Source organism: Rattus norvegicus, chromosome 15 (genome assembly GCF_021556685.1).
Source record: "Rattus norvegicus strain SHRSP/BbbUtx chromosome 15, alternate assembly SHRSP_T2T, whole genome shotgun sequence".
Classification (NCBI taxonomy): Eukaryota; Metazoa; Chordata; class Mammalia; order Rodentia; family Muridae; genus Rattus; species Rattus norvegicus.
In genome coordinates this window covers 103,286,192-103,310,468 of record NC_141548.1, presented here as the reverse complement: position 1 = coordinate 103,310,468, position 24,277 = coordinate 103,286,192, and the positions used below count along the sequence as shown (strand labels likewise).

At 42.0% G+C, this 24,277-nt stretch overlaps 1 long non-coding RNA gene and 1 other non-coding gene across 5 annotated transcripts in view; one reads left to right on the top strand and one right to left on the bottom strand.

Annotated features, from left to right (window-relative positions):
* LOC148001154 (uncharacterized) overlaps window positions 1-24,075 on the top strand; it is a 277,259-nt gene extending 253,184 nt beyond the window's left edge. The window contains exon 5 of one of the 3 annotated variants that reach the window (XR_015638578.1): window positions 23,474-24,075. This is a non-coding gene — a transcript (uncharacterized LOC148001154). Of the gene's footprint in view, window positions 1-7,023; window positions 7,225-23,473 lie in introns of those variants that run through there. The other 2 variants (XR_015638580.1, XR_015638579.1) reach the window with 2 other exon arrangements.
* LOC120097090 (uncharacterized) lies at window positions 6,180-8,151 on the bottom strand. Of its 2 annotated transcripts, XR_015638575.1 has the most exons (3): window positions 7,365-8,151; window positions 7,112-7,204; window positions 6,180-6,460 (listed from the first exon to the last, which is right to left on the bottom strand). It is a non-coding gene; the product is annotated as an uncharacterized LOC120097090 (long non-coding RNA). The 2 variants fall into 2 exon arrangements; XR_015638574.1 differs by lacking the exon at window positions 7,112-7,204 and having other exon boundaries at window positions 7,365-7,588.
* Window positions 24,076-24,277: the final 202 nt, after the last annotated feature.

Sequence of the window (24,277 nt, the reverse complement as noted above, 5' to 3'; positions counted from 1 at the left end):
AGACCAATTTCGTGCTTGGGAAGAGACATGGGTTCTTTTGCTGTCTGAAGCTACCTGTTGATAAGTTATTTCAAGATGTCTCTGAATCCTTTTCTAAACCCTCCAATCCAGAGTAAATGAACTTAAAGGAGAAATGAGTTCCTCATCTAGTTTCTAGTGAAGACCAAATGTTGGTAGTCAATTCTTCCAAATAGGAGGTCAGAAGTGTCTCAAATGTCCAGTGGCAAGGACTGACTGAAACTACTCTGTTTTTCCTGGGAACCTTGTTGCCTTGACAGTGGTAAAGGACAACGTCATTTCATTCACAGAAGAATATAAAAATACCCCAGTGTTGTCCAGAGTAGGTTGGCCTTTGTAAATCAGGAGGCCACGTCAGTCGGTGGAAGGGATGCTCTTGTGTGTGGTACTCTGGGGCAGTTAAGAACGTGAACGCATTGGTAATTACTCAGACAACACGGATGCTTAGAGAGATAAACTTACCTCAGGCATAGCTAAGAATTAGTTGGAGGCAACCAAATGCCAGGTTAAAGGTCATCGCTTCTCATTTGGTTTTGTGCCCTCTGACAGGAGGGTAGAAGAAAATAAAATCCCAGCCCAGAACTTCTGAGACCTGCTCTGTTATGCCAATGTAGGGAACTCTGATATCCAGGCACAAGAAGTTGCCCTTGGTGAGAATAATAAGGAAGACTGGGCCAAGCTTCTGAACCTATGGAGAAATCAGGGAGAAGGCCACTGGTGGGCAGGTACATCCAGTTGGAGAAGAGAGGTCCACTAGTCTACAATAAATTTGGTTGACGACAACTGCACATTTAAAAAATCAGATATTACCAATATTCTCAGCAAAAGAGATGACAAAATATGAGGCAGAGGTCATACCACTCACCCAGCCGGATTTTTGTACATTGAATGCATAAATTCAAATATTACAGTTCCCCTCAAAATTCATAAATATTTACTCAATCTCCAAACCTGGGTTTTTATTATATTCATGTTATTTATATTCATTGTCATAGGAACACTGGTTACTAATTTGTTAAAATACATTTTAGGAATCATCTCAGAATTCTAAAATGCACTTGCTTGCATGTACAAATTCCTTGCCTAGAAGTCTAGACTCTTCATCGACCTGAACTCTGCACGTTCCCTGCTCACGTCTCTAAGGTTTACCATGGACTCTTGGCACATGTCGGATCTGTCCAACGTAATTAATGCTTGGTCATGAGCTGGCTCGAGATGTCATGCAGAAATCTTCCCCCGATTCCTTGACAATTGTAAAGGACAAAGTCATTCCATTTGCAGGAGAGTATGTAAGTACCCCAGTATCGTCCTGAGTAGCTTGACCCTGTAATAAGCATTCATAGTGTATACTCCCTGTACACCGAGAAACCTGGTTTTCTGTGATACGAAGAAAACTCCACAGTGAAGCTCTAACAAATGCTGGCAGCATGCTCTTAAAACACTGCTATGTTAGCTCCGAATTTCCTCGTTGGAGTTGGAAGGGGGCTTGCTTGCCTAAGGTTAGAATTTATAATTGGAAATCCCGCTTTCTCTCGGAGCTGGCAATGCCGCAAGGCTCATCTGCTTTGAAACCTTGAGAAGAGAAGTAAATAACAGTTAGACCAACTTGGCTCTGGCTAGGGCATACATACAGCATAATGCTTTGAAGACGAGAGGGGAGAGTGTCTGCTCTACGAGCGGGCTGTGTGCGCGTGTTTGCCATCAACACATCGAGTTTCGCTCCTTCGCTCTTTGGATGCAGTTTTCTATTGTTCCCTGTCTAGGGCCCTCCACTCTCTCTCTTCGTACCAGATGGCAGTGCTCAAATCATTTTCAAACTGAATATTTTAGACCTTAAAAAAATAAAAAATCAAATGTGGAATGGCATGTATGGGAAACCGGGCCCGCTCGACTTCTTCCGCTATTTTGTGAAACTTATTTTTAGGATACATCATCAATCTGGACACTTTCACAGATATTTTTATCAGTTCAGCCTGTCCTGGATCACTCACCAGTCTGGTTGCTGTGGCACGGCAATGTTTTAGAAATTCTTTCTTTCTACACAACAAAGAAAATAGCTGCTCAATAGCAGCGCACCAAGATTCGAGAAAGTGTTTGCGCACCCTTGGAGGTATTCTTAATGGTGCACACCAGCTACATTTTCCCTTCTGTCTTTAATCTTCAGCATCATTACAACAGGATTCGGGTCCCCGAAGACAGAGTTTATAGCCAAAACCCAACCCCCACAGCACTAATGTTTGTGTGAGACAGCAAATGGAAGGGTATTTAAAGGAAGATTAGAGCACAATGTTGACTTGTTACATGAAAGGCAGTGAGCCCCCACTCAGAAACAGGAAGCTAGAATGAGGTAAAATAATAAAAATAATCACTTAGAAGGGATATACTCGTTCATACCGTGTACCAGATCAAGTGTTCTTCTAAGTCCTTGGAATCCGCATAACCTCGTGTGGTGACGTTATGATGCTCATTTTGCACATGGGAAAACATTTTGGTGAGAGAGAAGTTGAGTGGCTTGTCCATGGTCACAGCATTTTCAGATTCTGAAGCAGAGTTTGGGCTCCAGTGGCTGGGTCCCAGTGTTCACACAAAGGCATTGACTCCAAGGTCACGAGACCGCATGGGCTGGATCGGTAGATTCTTAACTCCATTCTATCTTTCCTTTGGTAAAGATTTAGGATTGGTTTTATTCTGCCTCTTCTCAAGCATTCACTCCATTTCCCCATTGGTTTGTCACCTGATCACTGTTCTAGCTCGAATGTTACACCATTTCCTTCACTAGAGTCTAATGCTCTAAGGATGGGACCGCCAAGAGGTCTTAACATCAGCCTATGGGACTTAGACTGGGCATTAATCTATGCACACTGAGGGACTGTTCCTGGCTGGTTGACTGGGTCTGTAACAAACACACCAAAGGCTTCCCTTAGCCCTCTCCTTCCAACCCTGCCAACTTCCCCACTGTGTTAGAGTATGAGCCACAGCTTAGAAGGGAAGGCCAGAGCACACTCGACTCATCTGTCCATCTTCCTGAATCTCTTTGTCACTGCCAGCACCACTGGAGGTGAAGTGCATGTTGGGTGGGAATGAGGCAGACCACACACAAGGCCTCCATCTTCTTGTGGCCTAAAACTTCCTCTCCAAGCACCTAGATGAGAACTCCTGCAAGCCAATGACTTTCAGACTTTCCTCCTCCTCTTCCCATTCACATCCCACTCAGATAGAGAGAGCCCAGGCTGTGGCATCTTCTATTCTCGGTAGAGGATACTACTGTGGCTGGAACCATTGGAGTATCCTCAGGGGGAATGAAGCCTTTAAAGACCAGAGCAGGCTGGGCGAAGAGAAAGGATCATGGTTTAGATACTCTCTACAACCACATTCAAGTGGTAAAGTGTAGACACCTGCATTTTAGTTGGCCTCAGGGCTTGCAGTGTGATTTTGGTAGACCACAAGCTCTTTTGTCTACACACCCTCAAAAATACTACAGCCGCAGGTGATGGTGGCATATGCCTTTAATCTCAGCACTCGTGGAGACAGAGGCAGGTGGATCTCTGTAGTTCAAGACCAGCTTGTTCTGCTGAGTGAGTTCCAGTACAGCCAGGGCTACACAGAGAAACCCTGTCTTGAAAAACTAAGGGGAAAAAAAAACCCCAAAACAAACAAAAAATACTGACAACTGTACTCTATGACTATTTGTTTATAGATAATATAACCAAATCTGGAATATATATTCTTTCCTTCTGATCTTAGGAGAAATTGAAGTGTTTTTGTGAGGAGAAATGGGCACTGGGAGTGGTTGGTTCTTATTTTCTGAAATAGGAAAGTCAGCACTGTGGGGTGGGACTGACCTACCACTCCCACAGATAAGGGGCACTTAGAGCGTCCCTGCTGAGTTCCCGCCCACATCCCAGTACATCCCGCCTCTAACACATCGTCTGGTTTACCATTTGCGACCTTCTCATGGGGAACTAGATGGTGTGTGCTACTGTGTCTGGCTTTTGTTCATCTCTGTTTCCTTTTCTCATTGCAGAGGTTGAAAGGCTCACACGCACTGTGCCGTCTGACACAAGCTCTAGTCTTCCTTAAGATCGCGGCCCTTATTCTGCTGTACGTGTAGGTCACAGTTCATGTGTTGATTTTCTCCTGTTAATGGGTATTTGTCCTGCTGGCAGTTTGGGGTTACTGTGAAAACCCTGGCATGGGCTGTCTTGTACATGTATTTGGTAGGCAGATGTGCTTGTTTTTCTTGGGCCTCGGAAATCTATAAGATCGAAATCGCCGAACCTTAGGCTTATCAGTTGTCCAGGCTGTCAGGCCAGTGAGCTGGAGAAATCTGCTCCTTCCTCATCACGGCACTAGGTAGGTCTGCAGACCTTATCATTACCCCTGGCTCTCATGTGAGTTCTGGAGATTCAAACTTGGGTCCTCAGTCCTTCATGAAAAGCACGGTTGTTTTTGACCAAGTCACCTCCCCAGATCGATACATTTGTGTTTTGGCAGCCTCTCGAAACAGAGAACCCTGTTTCATATGCACAGACCTACAGAAGCTCCCGCTGACGGTCCAGCAAGTGGGCCCAGGGTTTGCCAGGCACTTGGCACAGCACTAATTTTTTTTTCTCAGCTGTCGGATGCTGTCTCGATGAGATGATAAATAGAAACAAATACTAAAGGTAAGCACCAGAAGCTCCTGGATTTTAAAAATGAAAATGCAGAACACGTGTTGGTCCATCAGGGTTTAGTCGGACAAACGGAACCACAGAGGGGTGCACAGGTACTCCCTCCCACACATGCGCACATGATTAATAGTTAATTGTTTATATGTCATCTTGTTCTGGCACCCTGATGCATGGTTAAACATCTACCTAGATTCTGCAGTTAAGGCATTGTTTAGATTGGATTCACGCTGAAGTGGTAGTCTGAGTAAAGAACATTTCTATTCTAAATGCAGGGAGGCCGCTCCCATTATCTGAGGGCCCTGAAAGAAAAGTCTGATGTCTCCCGAAGAGGAAGGACATCGGCCCCATGCTGCTTCCTGAAGCAAGGCTGCAGTGATGTCAGAATTCCTAGTTGCTAGCTCATCTGCAGACTGAGCAGGGCTCTAGCCCCGCCCAACCATGTTAGTCAACTCCTTAAGTAAATCTCTCTTTATGCCCATGTATATAGCACAGGCATATTACGTGTGTACATATATGATATATACACACATCCTATTTGATGTTTTTCTAGTATACATACATGTAATCCAGAGCTGTTGTCCAGGTCGCCGTAACAAAGCCACCCCCACCCCGCACCGGAAAACTTAAGCATGTCAGATTTGTTTTATCACAGTGCTGGAGACTGGAGGATCAAGATGAACGCATTAGCACATTTGTTTCCTCCTGAGGTCTCTTTCCTTGCTGATGGCCACCTTCTTGCTGTCTCTCTCTGTCTTGACATCCTTCTTTCTAGGATACCTGCCAGGTTTACATACACCTAACCACCTCCGCTTTAACACATGCAGCCCTTCACAGGTCCTGTCTCCAAACGGTCACCTAACTTCTCATTATTACTAAGAAACAGGTGAGCAAGTTGCCACAGCACCTCTGGGGGCTCACAGGTAAGCGTTGGAACTGTCCCCACACTTGGAGTGCAGTTAGCTCAAACATCTTAGATAGTTGTAGGAAGAGCACTATGAACTCAAAACATCTGAACTTCCTTCTCTGAACATGTATGAGGGTCATGGGATTTGGGGTCAGAAGATGTGGCTGTTAGGTATGGGGTTCATCTCCAAAAAGTGTTTACAAATTTACCATCTCTAACACTCAGGGTTGGCACCTGTAAAATAAGAAAACCGTCGTGGAGGGTGGGCAGGCAGGCTCACACGTGGGAGCCTTTTGCTGTTTTCCTGTTGTCCTTAAAACTGAAGACACCTAACTCAACCCCACCCTGCTTTGCTTAATGTCTGTTGATGGCTTAGGTGCCAGCCATCAAGCTACCAAGTGCCACCTCAGTGGCCAAATGAAGGTATCAGTTTGATGCTCTTCTCGTTCCACAGGGTACAGGGCTGCCAACCCCCGTGCAGGGCGAGCCCTCGCTTCTCATCAGTGCTTGCCACAGTGGTGGAAATGCTGTGTTTATTGAGCTTCCCACCTCCATCCACACCGAACACAGAACAGACTCATTCTGCCTTTATTTCTGATCCATTTCCCCTCGATTTGGGGATCAAATCATTTTTATTTTCTCGCATAAACAAAGAAGTGGGGAAAACCAATTAAGTTGCAAGCTGCTGCAGTATTTGACGGAGAGGCGCACAGATGGGGCGCTCAGAAACCTGTGGATTGTGTTCAGTCTCCATGCTGCCTTCCTGATGCCCTTGAACTTGACCGTGGTCGGGTCAGGAGCAGGTTTATGGCCAAAACTGCCAGAGCCCTTGGCCTGTGACCTTGGACTCTTGGGAAGGAGTGTGACTCTGAAATCCAATAAATAAATAATTCTAAATACACAGACTTTAGAGCACAAGGCACAAAACTCTGGGCTTCCCTTGGAGAGAAAATAAAAGGCTTTGTAGGAGTGGGATATGGGTCTCTAAATTTTGAGAGAAGGGCCATCTTTAGCAGGCAAAGTATCCTGCCATTCTTCTACTCAGTATATGAATTAAATACAAATAAAGACAAAGGGCTGTGTGCTACATTCTGTCACGAAGCTGAAGTCATAATAAAAAGTTAAACACCTGTGAGGTCTATACCTATAGAAATGTAGATATATGTAATGCTTTGTTATTTTCCTTAATTTGACCACTTATGGTATATCTTTAAGTATTGCCTAAGAACAGATCATTCTTTAGACCACATAGGCAAAGTTCTAGACCTTATTACTGATGTAGCCTCAGCATTTGCACTGCTTAGATTTCCTTGTGTTCTGCAACAAAAAGTGGTGATGTTTGACTTCTATTAATAGAGAAATACATTTAGTTCATGGGAGATACTCATGGGGTGACCTTAATAATGGGGCTGTCTTGTGCTTCATCCTTAGGGTGCACAGGCTGAGAGTGCCCTTTTACCGCACAGTTTGGAATAGGCTTTAGGTTTCACTCTGGAACACAAGGGAAGAATGCTGTTACCTGAAAGGGCAAGGAAGAGGCACCTGGATGCTGAGATCAAAGCCATCTTCCTAATTCTGTCCTGATTCTGACAATGAGGCTCGGTCTGCTTACCTGCGGAATCACATGCCTTGGTAACTGCTCTGAAACTAGAACCAGGTCTTTCTAATCCCCAAACAGTTGCTTTTCCCTCCTTCCTCTCTGTTCTGCTGAGCAGGACAGCACACAGATGACAGCCCCTTCCTAAAGGATCCCCAGGCTTCTGTTTACAAACCTCTTGGTTTCCAAAGCCATGAGTCAGCTCCCCGGTGCCTAAGCTCCTTTTCTTCCTCTCTGCTTTGTCCCTTTGCTCTGTCTCGGTCTTTTTTCTTCACTCCTCCATTGCAGGCGACCTTCCCAGGGCAAACAGCCATATTGGGTCAGGGCGTGCTGGGCGGTGCAGAGTCCAGTGGCTAACAAACAGAATCCTGGGTCTAGTAGCTCAGTGCTTACCAAGAGAGCGGTGATGAGCTGTACCTCTCCCCTCCTCTTTCTTCCCACCCTGTCCCCCTCCTCTTCCCTTCAGTTCACCACTCTTCTCTTTTTTATTATCTTTCTTTGATAATAATAGTCCCAGATAATGCAACTTTAGGCAGAAACACCCAAGGCCAGCTAAGCAGACAGCGAAGTGTAATTTTAAATTTAAAATTAGCCATCTGGGCCTATTTCAGGAGTTCATAGCTGTGGGGTGGTGACCAAATGCTCACCCTGTAGCAAGAGTCAGAGATGTGTGCAGTGGCTTAGTGAGTTAAAAAAAAATGTTCTCGGACTCATGACTCAAGAGAAAAATGCCATTGTTTCTAAAATGAGCACACTCTGCATGCATTCTGCACAATGCAAACGATTTCTGGATAACAAAAAGCAATCTAAATATGATTTAATTTTAATTTCTAATTACTCAAAGAACTTTGAGTTTAGTGGCTAGTGGGTCAGAAAGAATGGAGTTCGGGGGCAGGGCTTTCTTCTCTGTTGTTGGAGGAGATGATGTTTACCGCATAGCTCACTTCGATGACTACCACTTCCTGGGGGTGTAAGTGGAAAAATGGCAAACTTACCAAGCTAGCTGTCTCTGGGATTCCTGTGCTATTTATTCTCTTCCCCTGGAGTCTGGCTTCCATGTAATGCCTGCCCTTTCCCTAAGGCAGGCATGCATGCAAGTGTCCACATACTCTGTTCTCCACTCCATGTATGTATGTATGTATGTATGTATATGTGTAAGCATGTGTGTATGTATATATGTATATGCATGCATGTGTGTGAATGTATGCATGTATATATGTGTATGATGTGTGCATGTATGTGTATGTATATATGTGTATATTGTGTGTATATACATGTGTGTATGTATGTATATGTGTATGCATGCTTGTGTATATATGTATGCATGTGTGTATATATGTGTGCATACATGTGTGAATATATGTGTATATATGTGCATGAATGTATATATATATGTGTATGATGCATGTGCATGTATGTGTATGTATGTATATATGTATATGGTTTTATGTATATGTGTGTGCACATATGTGCATATATGTGTATGTATGTGCATGCATGTGTGAGAATGTATGTATGCACATATGTGTATGATGTGTATGCATGTATATATGTGTATGTTGTATGTATATATGTGTGTGTGAATGTATGTATATATGTGTATGCGTATATATATATATATATATATATATATATATATATGTATGTGTATATGTATGTGTATTTGATAGTACCTAAAATGTGCAAAGCATTATGGTCTTCTCTAATAAGTGCCCATTGAGACAGATGAACACAGCTGCTCTCTTATGTCCAGACATAGCTATGTCATTTATTTTTAAGTCTCTGTTGATAATGCTATTGATACTGACCACAGCAGGCAGGGAGCGTCCTGTAGTGGCTCTCTGTACTCCCACTGCACTCATGCAGACTTCCAGGTTTCCAGGCAATCTTCAGAAAGTATTTTGTGGAATGGAGTGGTTACACTCCGTGGAACTAGGGATCAGGCCAGCACCATAACTGGTAATTTCTGAAGTCACTCATGGCCCAATAGGCCCAATTTCACATTGATTCCTGTACTCAGACACTTTCATCCACCATGTCCCTGGGGGGAAGGGGACTCTCTCTAATTCACTCTAGGATCTTCCATTGGCCAGTGGTAGCAATGATGTAAGCCTGTTCTTATATACACAATAAACATTCTTAGAATCCCATGAGTCACAGATGAAAACTGGTGCAGCACAGAGATCTGAGAAGATGCTCACGGTGAGGTACACGAAGTGCGAGCTCTTTGCCAAGCCTCTCCCAGCTGCAACTGTGCTGTCTCTCATCTGAGCCACGTGTCATTTAATGAGTTTCTGACCAAAGCTGGGTTTCCTCTGGGTATCCTGCCCCACGGTGAGGGGCACTGTGCATAGCTCCAATGGCAATGACCAGTTAGTTAATGGCACCATTGGTGACAGCAGGAGGTTGTCACAAGGTGGTGGTGAAGGCAAAGACTTGGCAGGAACCATGAAGGGATGGTGCATTCATGACTAGGAATCAAGTGAGCAATTAAATAAGTGAAAGAAATTGAGTTACGGGAGGTGGAAGGACCATTAAAATATGGGTGGTCAAGCCAGTCTGCCTGAGTGGGCCCGGCTTCGCACATTAGGAGTTACATGATCAGTTCCCTTGCCTCACTGTCTATTTGCAAAGTAGGAATCATAGCAACACCTACTTTACAGAGTTTAAACCTAGTCACCAAATCCTTAGACTAATGCCTGACACATTGTAAACCCCACACTGCTTCACATACAGAAACTGCATAGTTGTCGAAAAATAAAACTGAACCCCTTTGCTCATGCCAGGAGTCTTGATGGTGGTACCCCTGGTATGTTATGGTTCTTCCCGGCTTCACAATAGTCGTGTGTATGCCTTTAAGCCTTGGACAAAATGCTTTAAAAATGGAGCCAAAGAAAACAGCTGTTTTGCTTTTGAAAAGATTTGCAGAGCTCACATAGTTAAATTTAATGGTTGGGTGTTCTTGGCTCTGGAGAACAATGTAATTTGTGTCATTACTGCTATGAAGGGTGAATCTTTGGTGAGTGTTTCGCTTTGGTTGCCTGAAACTCCAGCTAGAACAAAGAAAGTGAAAACAAACACAGGAGCAGGGATGGAGAAGCTCTAATGATGGGGAGGGGAGATCAGTTGTTTTGACTCCTTCACAGCCCAATCAAGACAACACACTGTGTGGATGATAGTTTATGATTCTGCAAAGTAGCCAAGAGTGGGAGGAGTGGGAGTGGGGTCTGGGGGAGGTGGGGGGTGGAGGGTTGAGGGGTGAGGGCCAGGGGATGGGGCGAGGTGGGGAGGGGAGATGGGAGCCCCATCCAGATCTCTGTGTGCTTCCTTTTAAATGGCTGTCCCTCTTCCTCACACTGTGAAGGAGACATCTTCCCATTTTGCAAGAGAACACTGAGGTTTAAAGAGATCTGTAGTAACACGACCAAGTTCATCCAGCATATCTCTCAGCCTATTAGACAGCTAGAATTTGACTCTATGTCTGTCTAACCTAAACCTTATACCAAAGTCCTGGGTATCCTCTCACCATGGACTAGAGGTTTTTTTTTTAATTAGTTTAATTGAGATATAATCATATAATTTATTCCTTTAAGTATAAAATATTTAATGACTTTCATATATCCACCATTGTGGAACCATTACCAAAATCATTTTAGAAGATTTTCATAACCATCCTCACTAAGAACTCTCACATGACAAGCCACCGTGCTCTCCGCCATGCTGATAATGGACTAAACCTCCGAACTGTGAGCCAGTCTCAGTCAAATGCTTTAGTGTCACGTGCCTATGACTCTCCTCACCTCTTCATTTCCCAGCCTTTTGCAGCCCTTTCTTCCCAGCCCCAGAGCTAAGACCTATCATCCTCCCATCCCTGTCAACCTTCCCCACTATTGCTACCTGTCCTTTCCCAGATTCATGACTTTTGGGTTTGGTTTGTGACCTACTTAGTTTAGCCAGGATCACTTGTGTGACAATTGCATTGGAACTGTCTGTCGGCACCTGGTGGGATCACCAAGGACTACACAAGCAATCACTTCAGTTTCCTTCTGACCAGCTTCCTACCCCTAGCCATAGGCATTGCTTATTTACTTTCCACCTCTATAGATGTTTTGAACACTTCATATTATTGGATCATGCATCCATTTTTTCACATATGCAATTCTCTTCACTTAGCATATGTTTTCAAAGATCATCCACATTACTACTTGCATTAAGACTTCATCTTTTTATCAGACAGTATTACATTGTACAAATATCACATTTTAATTATTTTTGGGCCAATTGATAGACAATTGGGTTGTTTCCACCGTTTGTCTGGCATGGATATCACTGTTCTGTGCAGTCATGTAAAAATTGCAGGACATGTGTTTACATTTCTCTTGGGTATGTCTCTTTGTATGGAATTTCTGAGTCATGTGTTAACTCTATGTCAACACTTGACAAAATGGTAAGCTGGCTCCTTAGCAGCTGTAGCCTTTGGAACCACTCCATTGAAACTTGTAACGTGAAAATATTAAATATTAAATGTTTATGATACTCAGGTTCATTAAATGTCTTGTTTTCTTCATAGAAGAGAAAGGCATTTTCCATGTAGTCTTAGCACTTTGGTTTCAAACATGGGAGAAGAACTTGAGACTGGAGCTGCCAGCCATAATGACAATGATGACATCTCTGACAGAGATGATGGAGGAGGAGACAGACCACCAACTGATGACCTCATTTTATATTAGAAACTTTGACTTTCCCAATTGTGTAAGAAGTCAGAAATCCCAAGTCTTCAAGTCATCTGCAGAACACTTCCCTTTAGTTGCTATTGGATGGAGTGTGTGTGTGTGTGTGTGTGTGTGTGTGTGTGTGTGTGTGTGTGTGTTCAAGAGTACTGTAAAGAAATGATCCTTGACCCTCACTGCAAAGTAATGCGTCTTCCACAAATTGTGTTTGGGAGGCTGAAAAGAAGAAAGTTGAGTTTCAATTGTCATGCTTCTTCTGAAGGTGAAAAATGAGAAAGATGTTAGTCATTTGCCAGAGCACAGCTGCCAATCCCACTCTCCCCCTTCAAAGTTAACCTCTGACCCTGGGCAGAGGAGAGGCACGCCCTGTATCCATCCACCCAACTCTTACCAAAATGCCTTGTCCTGGACTCTAAAGGCCACTTGGACACCAAATTTATCTGAAGAACAAGACGAGACGGAAGTTCACCATGAGAAGGAATGGAAGCTCTACACAAAAGAAAGGAGTTGTAAGAAGCATAAGGTATAAGAAAGTTGAAAACAGAAATAAAGAACATGTAGAAGACAAGTACTTACTGGTTAGATGGTAGTGACAGTGGTGTTGGTAATGGTGGTGATGATGGTGTGATGATGATGGTTGTGAAGATGGTATTAGTGGTGATGATGGTGGTTGTGTGGAAATGGTGGTAGTGGTGCTGGTGGTGAAAGATGGTGGTGCTGGTGGTGAAAGATGGTGGTGCTGGTAGTGAAGATGGTGTTAGTGGTGATGGTAATGGTGTTGACGATGATAGTGGTTGTTGTGAAGATTGTGGTAGTGATGATGATGGTGATACATTTCTTGTTATCTTAGTCCATTTTCTATAAGTAACTTTGAGACTAGGTAAATCATAAAGAAATGAGATTAATTCTGACTTGTGGTTCTGGAGATCTAAGCATATGATTGGTTTCCAGTGCTAGTGTCACAACAGAAGGGCGATGCAAGTGTGTGTGTGTGTGTGTGTGTGTGTGTGAGAGAGAGAGAGAGAGAGAGAGAGAGAGAGAGAAGAGAGAGAGAGAGAGATCTTGTTTTATAACAACCTGATCATGTGAAGAATAACAAATGCAGATACCTGAGAGGGAGTACTCACTACACAGAAGCAAGGGTTATAATGGATTGACCTCTTACAGACCCTCCTTCCTTTTGGCACTGCCATGTTGGCAATTAAATTTCAACACAAGACAAACCCTTTCAAGCAATGACACCTGTGATAAAAATAAACCTTGCCTTTACAGGGTGAAGAGGTTCAAGTAATCCTGGGAAGTTCGGTAACAATGACAACAGACCAGGCTCATTCAAGCAAGTCTTCTTAAATCCAAAGAGAACAAGAAATATTACTAAGCTTCCTCCCTGCAGAGAAAAGGCTGTTGAACAAAGAAGAGAACAGGACAGATGCCAGACTTTGGACTTGAAATTCTGGAAGCCGGAAAACAGAAAAATCTACAGAGGTTGAGAAAAATGGGAGTCAGATCATTTAAATGTGAGGAAAGAAAAGCAACTCATATACAAAACTAGACCCCCATGCCTTTAACAACACACCTTTATTATAATGATGGAGAAGTTATTCCAGAAAAAAAAGTAAGGGCAATTTGATCACAGAAAAGAGAGGGGAGGAACACATGACGTGGCAGTGAGCAATGTTCTTATAAAATGTATAAGCAAGTCTCACGATGATGCCGATATCTGGGAAATGTCTTCCCTATGAAAGGAGACAAGCTGAGAGGCTCTCTGTGGAAGAGGATCTGGGTTCCCAGGCCATCAGCACTGGCTAGTAACTACCAAATGGATATTTAAGTTAGGAGTTCAGTTGTAAATAAGTCTTAAATTGGGTTGTGACTGAAGATCATCCGGGGATTCTCTCAGGTGTGGGTCCTTTGCTGTGTGTTTAAGTTGACAGAAGGTAGGAATGGTAGTCACATCTGCAACCTCCAATTGGAAGCTGGAGGGAGATTCAGAGTTTGAGGCCAACCACATAGTGAGACCACCTGAGCTATGTGAGGCCTTGTTTCAAAACATAACCAAAACCAACCAACCAACAAAAGAACAAAGCAAAGCCAAAACTCAAAATGAGTTTGAGTAGCCTTCAAAACTGGTGTGAATGTAATAGGAAGCCTTAATTTTGGTTGGAGTTGGTGGTCTAGAGTGCAGGTCAATACAATTCTTTACATGAGGAACATTAAAAGTACTTTACACACATGCATGTGCACGTGACACACACCCCTATGGATGGTTTGTGACTTATAAACCAGAATACTTTTAAATGAAAAATAGAGAGATAGATTGAAGAAATTACATAGTTAATTTCCAGAGACATAATAGATTTTTGTGGCAATATTGTATATTATCATAGAATATATAGATTTTTAAAAATAGTAATAAGGCAAGTTAAGAAACTACGTAAGAAAAAACAACAGGTAAATAGATTCTAAGCACAACAATAGAACAAAAGATACTAAGTAAATATCAGAGGAAGTGAAAAATGCTTTCTTTTATCAAAAGCTAGGAGCTTAGAATTTTACAAATTCTATGCTGTCAAAAAATTGGTTCAACTAAAATGAAATAGTCAAGAAGGGTAGAAAATAATGTAGTAAGGCAAAATACCTTAAGCAATGTAGGACAAAGAAAAGGAAAAGCAGGACCAGAAGCACAACACCAAATAGAGAAGAATCTGGGACATTGAAGTGCTGTGCTTTATAAAAAAGAAAGAAAGAACCAGGAGTGTGTTTGGTAGAGTGAGGTATGGTAGGGCACGCTGTGGAGGGAACATGCCTCTGCAGGCCCTTGCTGAGGCATCCCTTACCCCTGAAGTACCAGCCAGCCATGTAGTATGGAATAAAGTTTATTTAGGTCATGGGGAGGGGGAGTTGAGGTAGTAGAGACAGAGAAAGACAGAGAGAAAGAGAGAGGGAGGGAGAGAGGTGGGGGGGAGGAAGGAGCCCAGTTATGAACATGTGGAGAGAGGGGGAAGTGGGGAAGAGGAATAGGGAGGGAAAGGATAGGGAGGGGGAAGAGGAAGAGAGCAAGAGAGAGAGGAGGGGGCAAGCAGTCCCTTTTATACTGAGTCAGGAGTACCTGGCTGTTGCCAGGTAACTGTGGGGCAGAGCTAATATTCCTTGTATGAGAAAACAAAGATACAATCTGCAAAGAAGAGGCGTAGTGATTCATACTATCTCTAAATGACATTGCAGAGAAATATAAACTAAAAACATAAAGAGACATTATAAAATTCAAGATCCTAGAAGAGACTTAATATATATTACCCTAGCTAGCTTTGACTGTAAACTTGACACAGTCTAGAGTCATAAGAAATGGGTCTCAGCTGAGAGAATTGACCAGGTCAGTCTGGCTGGTGTGCATGTGTTTGAGGGGATTATCTTGACTGTTTACTAATGTAGGAGAATCTAGCCCACTATGGGTGGTACCATTCCCTGTGCAGGAGGTCCTCATGTGTATAAGAAAACTAGCTAAGCCTGGGTTTATGAATAACCCAGCAAGCAGTATTCCCCCACAGTTTCTGCTTCAAGTCCCTTCTTGTGTTCCAGCCCTCATTTTCCTCAAGGATGGACTATGACTTGGAAGTATAAATCAAACAAAGGCTTTTCTCCATTTGATTTCTTTTAGCCCAAGTATTTTTATCACAATAACTGAAGAAAAAGACTCAACACACATGCACACACAGAACACATGCACACACAGCACACATGCAAGCACACACAAATGATGCATGCATTTGTATAATTACACATGTATAATTAAATTTAGGATATATAACTATATAAAAATATGTAATTAAAAATTAAAATAGGGGCTGGGGATTTAGCTCAGTGGTAGAGCACTTGCCTAGCAAGCACAAGGCCCTGGGTTCGGTCCCCAGCTCCAAAAAAAAAATTAAAATTAAAATTAAAATAAAGATATAAATTAAAATTTAAGTATAATTAAAACAATTAAGATGTATAATAAAATATCATTGAATAGTGTAGATATGTCAAATAATGCAGTCTGTAAACCCATTCTAAAACCAGTTATATAGATAAATCTATTCACTACAGACAGAAATACAAATTCTTTTCTGTATGTACAAAAGACAGTTGCTGAAGTAAGTCATTACTTGCCTATCCAAAATCACCAACAAATCCTAAAGGTGCACATTTGTGGGCCATATTCTCTGATTATAGAACAATACCCTCAAGATATCTACACAGTACAAAATTATCAACTATGTGTAAAAAGCAGATGACTAACTTCATTACACTGGGAATAGCTCCCAGATGTTTGGAAAAAGTAAATGCAGTGCAAATCCTCTCTTGAGAGGTAAAACATATGTAAGGTGAGGCCTTGTGGGAATTCCCCACACAAAATTTCAACAGAATTGAGTTGACAACTAAAGTTCTTAAAACATGTGGAGCTCCACGTCTGATGATGCTGACTCAGACTTGGGACCAGGTGAGTGTCTAGCTTGATGCTGCTATAAAACGTGAGTCTTTGGGCCTAGCTCAGTTCAAGACTTCTCCACTGCCTTGCAGTATTTGAGCAGAACTCTTAAGGGACAGCAGGCTTTCTAAAAATAGCAAATTGGAAATTAAAAGGGAAAGAAGGAGAGAGAGATTTCACTCCCCACAGCAGAAATCAATAGCCCGTTTATGCCTTCTGGAAGGCATACCATGTTTGGAAAAAATTTGAGATGGTCTTCTGCTTTGATTTTATGAGAGATCACAGATCCTTTCTTTCAGCAACTAATTTTAGAGTATGACATGGTAAGATTCCTTCCTTGTTGTTGGTTTGTTTTCCTAATATGATCTCTTGAGGCTCTGAGTCTAAGGTAGGTACCATCTGCCAGGTGTCTTCCCTGACAGGAAATTAAAGATCGATCTCTCCCTCTCCCTCTCCCTCTCCCTCTCCCTCTCCCTCTCCCTCTCCCTCTCCCTCTCCCTCTCCCTCTCCCTCTCCCTCTCCCTCTCCCTCTCCCTCTCCCTCTCCCTCTCCCTCTCCCTCTCCCTCTCCCTCTCCCTCTCCCTCTCCTCTCCCTCTCCCCTCTCCCTCTCCCCTCTCCCTCTCCCTCTCCCTCTCCCTCTCCCTCTCCCTCTCCCTCTCCCTCTCCCTCTCCCTCTCCCTCTCCCTCTCCCTCTCCCTCTCCCTCTCCCTCTCCTTCCTTCCTCCCTTCCTCTCCATGAGGTGAGCAGCTCTCTTCCACAATCTCCCTATGGTGACTATAGAGATATTTTGCCTCACCAAAACCCAAAGCAATAGGGACTCATGTCCATGGACTGAAGCTAGGATCGGACGTAAGTTTTTCCTCCTGTTCAGTTGTTTCTCTTGGGTGTTTTATCACAGCAAGGGGCAGCTGACTAATACAGTCAGGATTGTCTGTTTAAACAGATTGCATCTGATTACATGACTGTGGACTGCCTCATTTGATAGTCACAATCATGGGCATGATAATAACCTTTGTATCACAGAAGAGAAAACAGATTCCAAACGAAGGGGAATGGTTTTCTGAAGGGGTCTTGGCTCACAACTGAACCCAAAGATAAATATGAAGCCTTTGTTGCACTTTCTGCAGAGTTTAGAAGTAGCAGGGAGAAAGAGTGCCCAGTTGCTTGCTGTGGCTGCTCTCATTATTTCTGGTGATTCAAGCCTGTACCAGGCAAGCCGATGATGACTGAGAGCCAAGCATGACTCTCTTTAATTTGTTAGCAACATCTTGGCCTCATCATGAATACTTAGTAATCCTGGGTTGGTAATATCCATGAAGCAACAAGTAGTTGGCTCTGCCTATGATCACAGTTGGGAAACTGTAGAACAGGGCCACCAACTCCATGGTTCAAGCAGAAATCCAGGCAGAGGGAAAAGTGTTCTGAGATTAAACAACTATGTTGGATTGACATCTGAGTGAAACAGAGTAAGGAGCTCAAAGAGTAGAGTCCAAGCCACTGTGGAAGAATGAAGTCATGTGACATCATACAGCAAAGGGGGAAGCTGGCTTCCAGGCGAATCATGTATAAAAATGTAAAACTTTAATTGAAGTCACAGTCGGTACTTAAAATACCACGGAACCACTGGAAGCTCATTAAAACTTAATTATGTTTTCACCTGAAAACTCATTGAAACCTAATGAGTGAGTTGGGCCATGAGCGAATGCCAGGTTCCACACAATAGGGATTTAAATTAGGGGACTATCTATGGGACCCAAATGAAATTTCAAGAAATAGCAAGATAGGAATGGATAGCACTCTTAAAATATATCAACCATGTTTTCATGAAAAGTGGGGTAAGGAGCTGGAATAGATGGAGCGAGATGCTATTAGACCAAGTAGTTACAGATGTATCATGTTCAGATGCTATAGGACCAAGTAGTTACAGATGTATCATGTTCAGATGCTATAGGACCAAGTGGTTAGAGATGTATCATGTTCAGATGCTATAGGACCAAGTGGTTAGAGATGTATCATGTTCAGATGATATAGGACCAAGTGGTTAGAGATGTATCATGTTCAGATGCTATAGGACCAAGTGGTTAGAGATGTATCATGTTCAGATGCTATAGGACCAAGTGGTTACAGATGTATCATGTTCAGATGCTATAGGACCAAGTGGTTACAGATGTATCATGTTCAGATGCTATAGGACCAAGTGGTTAGAGATGTATCATGTTCAGATGCTATAGGACCAAGTGGTTACAGATGTATCATGTTCAGATGCTATAGGACCAAGTGGTTACAGATGTATCATGTTCAGATGCTATAGGACCAAGTGGTTACAGATGTATCATGTTCAGATGCTATAGGACCAAGTGGTTACAGATGTATCATGTTCAAATGCTATAGGACCAAGTGGTTACAGATTTAAGTGTTATGTTCAGGAACAGGACAACATTTTTCCTCCACAAAAGACTTTCCTAGCATAAATGTTAAGTAAAAATTCTTTTAAAGGCAATCAAGAGTATGAAATCATTTCTAAGATGCTAGAATTTTCTCCTAAGACTGTAAGGATTTCTGCCTAAGATTGTTAAAGAATGAAGAAAAAGACGTATTGGGGAGGTGTCTCAGATGGTAAAGTGCCTGGCCCACAAGCATGGAGGATAGAGTTTAATATCTAGCATCTATGTAAAATAACATGTTGAATGTAGCAGGCAAATCTGTATTTTCAGAACTGGAGAGTTAGGAATCCCTGGGACTCAGGGGCCAACTGGTCTACCCTGTCAGTGAGCCTACTCCATGAAAGAACCTGCCTCAAAGACTAAGGTGGTAAGCTATTGAGATAGACACCCAACATCAACCCCCAACTTTCATATACAAATGCACACACATACAAACACATGCATGAGTCAATAAATGAATAAATAACTTAAGAATTAGAATTTAAAAATGTGAAGTATGTGGTTCAGGGGAAGCTTTCTGCTAACAGTTCACAGAAGGAAAAAAGAAAGCTTACACAGCCGGCAACATTTGAAACAATACCTATACAGTCTGTCTGGGGTGATGTTGAGATAATTCCATGGGTTTTCTTTTGATTAATTTTCATCTGGCTTATTGTTTTCCATCCATTTAACATTAACCATCTGTCTGTGCCAAAAGCACATGATTATCCCTTAGAAACACATATTGTTACAGAGCTGTCTTGTAACTAAGGAGCTAAGACCTTGGACATTTCTTAATTTATGAATTAGATTCATGTGGTTTTTTTTCCTGGTTTTTTTCTTGTTTTTTTTGGGGGGGGGAGGGGTTGGTTTGTTTTCCACACAGTATACATCAGTTCTTCCTAGTTTATAGCTTCTTATGACATGATAAGAACTATCCCTTTTCGCCTCCCTTTGCTTTTATTTTGGAAGTTAGGCTGTCTTTCCAAGTAGGTTGTTATTCAATATTATCCCCTCCCAACTGACATTCAGAGTTCCTCTCTCCTCTCCCATTCCATTGCTGAGCATTTTAGTCTATCTTGTTATGTTTTTATAGCTCCATGGAGTATTTTAATTATGCTTCATTCCTTCAGTTTTAGCCTGAATTTGCCCGAGTTTCCCAGATGCCTCACCTTTGAGTTCATTGTTTACCTCAGAATTTTCGTCTTGGGTCATTTTGTTTTGCCTGAAGAATATCCTTTATACTTTTTCTTACTAAATATCTAAATGGAACAAACTGTCTGTTTGGGTTGTTTGAAAAGATCTTCTTTCTCTATTTCCCTTATTCCTGAAAGATGCTACAGTTGAGTTTTTGTCAATTTTCTTCTCTCTTAGTGAATATCTGTTGTTTTCAGGCATTCACAATATCCACTGAGACATGAGCAAAGTGCCTATAGCTCTTGCTTTACGATGGAGGGAGATTCAGTTTTCTATATTGCTGGTGCTACTTTCAGTCTGGGATCACTCTTTTGAGTGACATGTAAAAATACACTTATTTTTATTTATGTGTGTTGTCTTGTATGTCTGTGTCATATGCATGTGTGTTCCCTCAAGGCCAGAAGAAGACATCAGATACCCTGGAGCTGCAGTTAGATAAGGCTCACAAAATGGGCAGTGAGAACTGAACTTGGGTCCTCCAGAAGAGCAGCAAGTGCTCTTAACCATTGAGCCCTAATTCGACATGTTTGATGGCATGAATTATATAAATTGGGATTGTTGATTCTCAAAGGCCAGTGTGTGGCTACCAATTCTCAGACTTTTCTTCTTAAACTCAGTGGTTCCATACAGTCCTTATCATCCCCTGAAGGGATGGAGAGCATGGATATTTCCCTATGGTATAAGCATTAGGGTCAAGAGTTCATGGAAAGGCCGTCTGTTAAACCACATCTTACCTGGGCCCTGGCTCTTCCTGGTCTCCTCTAAACCTACCAGACATTGAACATCAGGTTCAAATTCAGAGCAAACTCGTCTTCACCTTTGATTCAGCATACCTGTCCTGGCTTCTGCTTTATTCTGAGAATTTCTTATTTTCTTCTCAGCTTGTGTATTTAAGATGGTAGTTGGTGTTTTATGTTTCTATTTTATCCACCTTTTAAATTATTTTAGTTAGAAAGTAGCCAGGCCATATATAAAAACATCCTTAATATCAAACAGATGATGGCTACCAAAGAGCCTGGGGGAAGAATATGGATGAATCCGTCAACAGGTGATAGAAACACACCATCTTGTGCAATTGGAAAGTAATTTATAAGACCTGTGGTATCTACCTCTAAATGACTGGCCTGGAGTTTATTCTGAAATCCTTTTATATATGCTTGTACTGTCCCAACCTTTGAGCCCTAGTAAAGGTTTAGTGAATTCTCTGACTTTGCAGAAGTATGAGAAAAACAGCTTTCTTTTTATTGCTTGGTTTACTGATCACTCACACTATGCATTTGAAAGATTCTTTTTTATACAATAAAGTTTGACACAATTTAAAATCATTTCTGAATACATGAGGTACTAGGTTTGTTATAAATTTCATTCAAGCTTTGATTTTTCAAGATTGATATGGGAGACTTTTATTACCTCAGTGCCAAAGGAACTTCTTTCTCTGCTTTAGACCTAAGCCATATTTTGAATTCTCATAAAGGAGCGTTACTATATAGTTTTTAGTATGAAAATAGAACATGTTTGACCAGATTCAGTGTTTGATCGTGTCTGATTTTTCATGTCTTAGTATATTGTTCTGTTGCTGTGATAAAATACTCTGACAGAAGTACCAAGAGAGAAAACTTTTGTTTGGCTCACAATTCCAGGTTATAGTCCATCACGATAGCTGGAGTGTAAGGCAGCAGAGTAGAGTCTACATCAAAGAAGCAGAGAAGGAAGATAAATGGCAGTGCCTGGCTCATCTTCTTCACTCCACTCCAGGATCCCTCACATAGGGAATGATGCCACCCATAATGGGCAATTCCTCCCAGTTCAATTAATGCATTCAAGATAATTCTTTCCAGTCTATAGAATACCTTATTGAGAAATCATTCCTCAGGTGATTCTAGATTGTGTCAAGTTGACAATTAAAACTAGCCATCACATCGTAGGGGTAGAATTCCTGGCTTTGGTGGTAAGCTCCAGCAACCAATACAGGTGAAGATTGCCCTCAATCATGGTGGCTTCCAAGTTACAACTGGTTCATGGGAACTGTAATCTTTTTGTTTTGATGTCTCCATAATACATTTCTTCATGCCATCTGTCTTAAGATTTTCAAAAGTAATAATGCATCTCGGTTTCTAAGGAGTCCTCTGTGGCTTCCTCAAATGCTAACAGCTTTTAAATTTATAGATGAAACTGGGTATGGTGCCACTTTTAATTCTAGCACTAGGGAGGCAGAGGTAGTTGGAACTCAGTCAGTTTGAGACTAGCCTAGCCTGTATAGTGAGAGCCAAGACTACATGGTGAGAGCCTGTCTCAAACAAATAAACAAACAAGCACACAAATGGATGGATGAATGTTTTCTTATTTTATCTCGTTCTTGCTCTTTCCCCGTCTGAACTTTTTCTTCTTCCTACTTGACTCTGTCTCCCCATCCACCCACCTTCCTTTTTTTATGCTTACATTGAGAAATTTACTTTGCTTTTGATAATACTTGAAGATTTTCCACAGTTGTCTTTGTACTGAAATTTTATCTTGTAATTCCAAGTTATTAAATTGAATATTCTGTGTTTAAAAAATTCCTTTTATTTGATCCTTGTTAATCTGGCATGAGTATAGCCTTTGAGTTTATAAGGTCAATAACTTTGGTTGATCTAAACAATGATTATAATCTTTGCAAAATTATCCGCATAGCTCAATATTATTCATGTGAGTGCCTTGTATCTAAATAAGTATAATCTTAGAAATGTTAAAGTTATGTGACTGAATAGTTTGAACTGAACCATTGCTTTCTGTGAGTTCTTCCTGGATTTAATTGAATAGATTTTATGGCTTATTTTGAAGTCTTTATTTGACTTTTCTTCTTTTTGGCAATTCTTTTATTTTTCATGTTGTTAGGACTCTAGGTGTTCCTTGACTAGTTTATGTTTAGGAGATTGTATTTGAAGCTCAGTTCTCAGGTCCTACCAACTGCATTTTGGTGCTCAGTTGCTAGCCGTGGTCATGACTTCCCTACTAAGGGTATAGACTGCCAACACTGAAAGTCCTATGGGAAACAGCTCTACTCTCGTCCATCTTCCTTGCACCACATGGGATGAGTTGTAGTGTTAGTAGACACTGAAACCTTACTGTCTGCCTCTCTGTGTTAATTTGTTTTGCATTATTATAATAAAATAGCCAAGGCTGGGTGACTTGATAAAAAATATACAGGCTTATTTTACTCCATTTTGGAGGAGTGAGGGCCAAGTAGGATACTGGCCTTTTTGCTGGCATAATCCTGAGGTAGAATAAGACATCATATGGTAGATGGATGTGTATGCGTCTTTTCTGGTCTTTCCTATAAAACTCTCAGGTTTTTACTACAAATTGGGCCAAAACCAATGGATAGAGAGGTCATTGGCCCTGAGTGGGGGGATGATTCTATTATAGTTTTGCTAAATGGATATGGTGTCAAGTTATCATCTAAATACTTGTGTTTGTGCCTATAGATTCATGCTGCTCTTGTGATGATCAGAGAAACTTCGTTGGCAGTGGGTTACAGGTAATTCCAAGAGTCATGCCAGGTCAAAGTGACAAGTCACAGAGGACAAGTGACTCTGAAGTGTTCCACTCTACGTGAACAACTGCAACATACTCTCCAAGACCCAGGAGCGTGGCAGACAGAGCATGAAAAAACTGTAGGAAGATAGGGAAGTGGGATGGTTTGGGTAGGTTTGATCCCCATTTATTCATGTGTTGGGATGCTTGACCCACAGGGAGTGACACTATTAGGAGGTGTGCCCTTGTTGGAACAGTTGTTGGAGGAGAAAGTATGTCGCTGTTGGGGTGGGCTTTGAGGTCCTATGCTTAAGCTCTGCCCAGTGTGGAAGAGACCCTCCTGCTGGTTGCCTGTAGAAGCCAGTCACCTGTTGTTGCCTTTGGATCAAAATATAGAACTCTTAGCTCTTCCAGAACCATTCCTTCCTGAACACTGTAGTGCTTCCAGACCTGATGGCAATGGACTGAACCTCTGAAACTGTAAGTCAGCCTGTAATTTAATATTTGCCTTGGTCATGGTGTCTCTTCCCAGCAATAAAACCCTTACTAAGACAGGAAGAGGGTGTGAAATGCTGTCTTCTAGGTAGGTACACTGTAGCATTTACACTCAGGACTTATGGTAGCTGTGGTTAGGTGCACAGGACTAAGCTGTCAACAGTCTAACATGGATGGGGGAGGGGCACAAGAGACTGACTTCCATCCAGGAGGGGCATGGGGTTTACTATTGGGAGTTAATGGCTGCTAGAGGAGAGGGA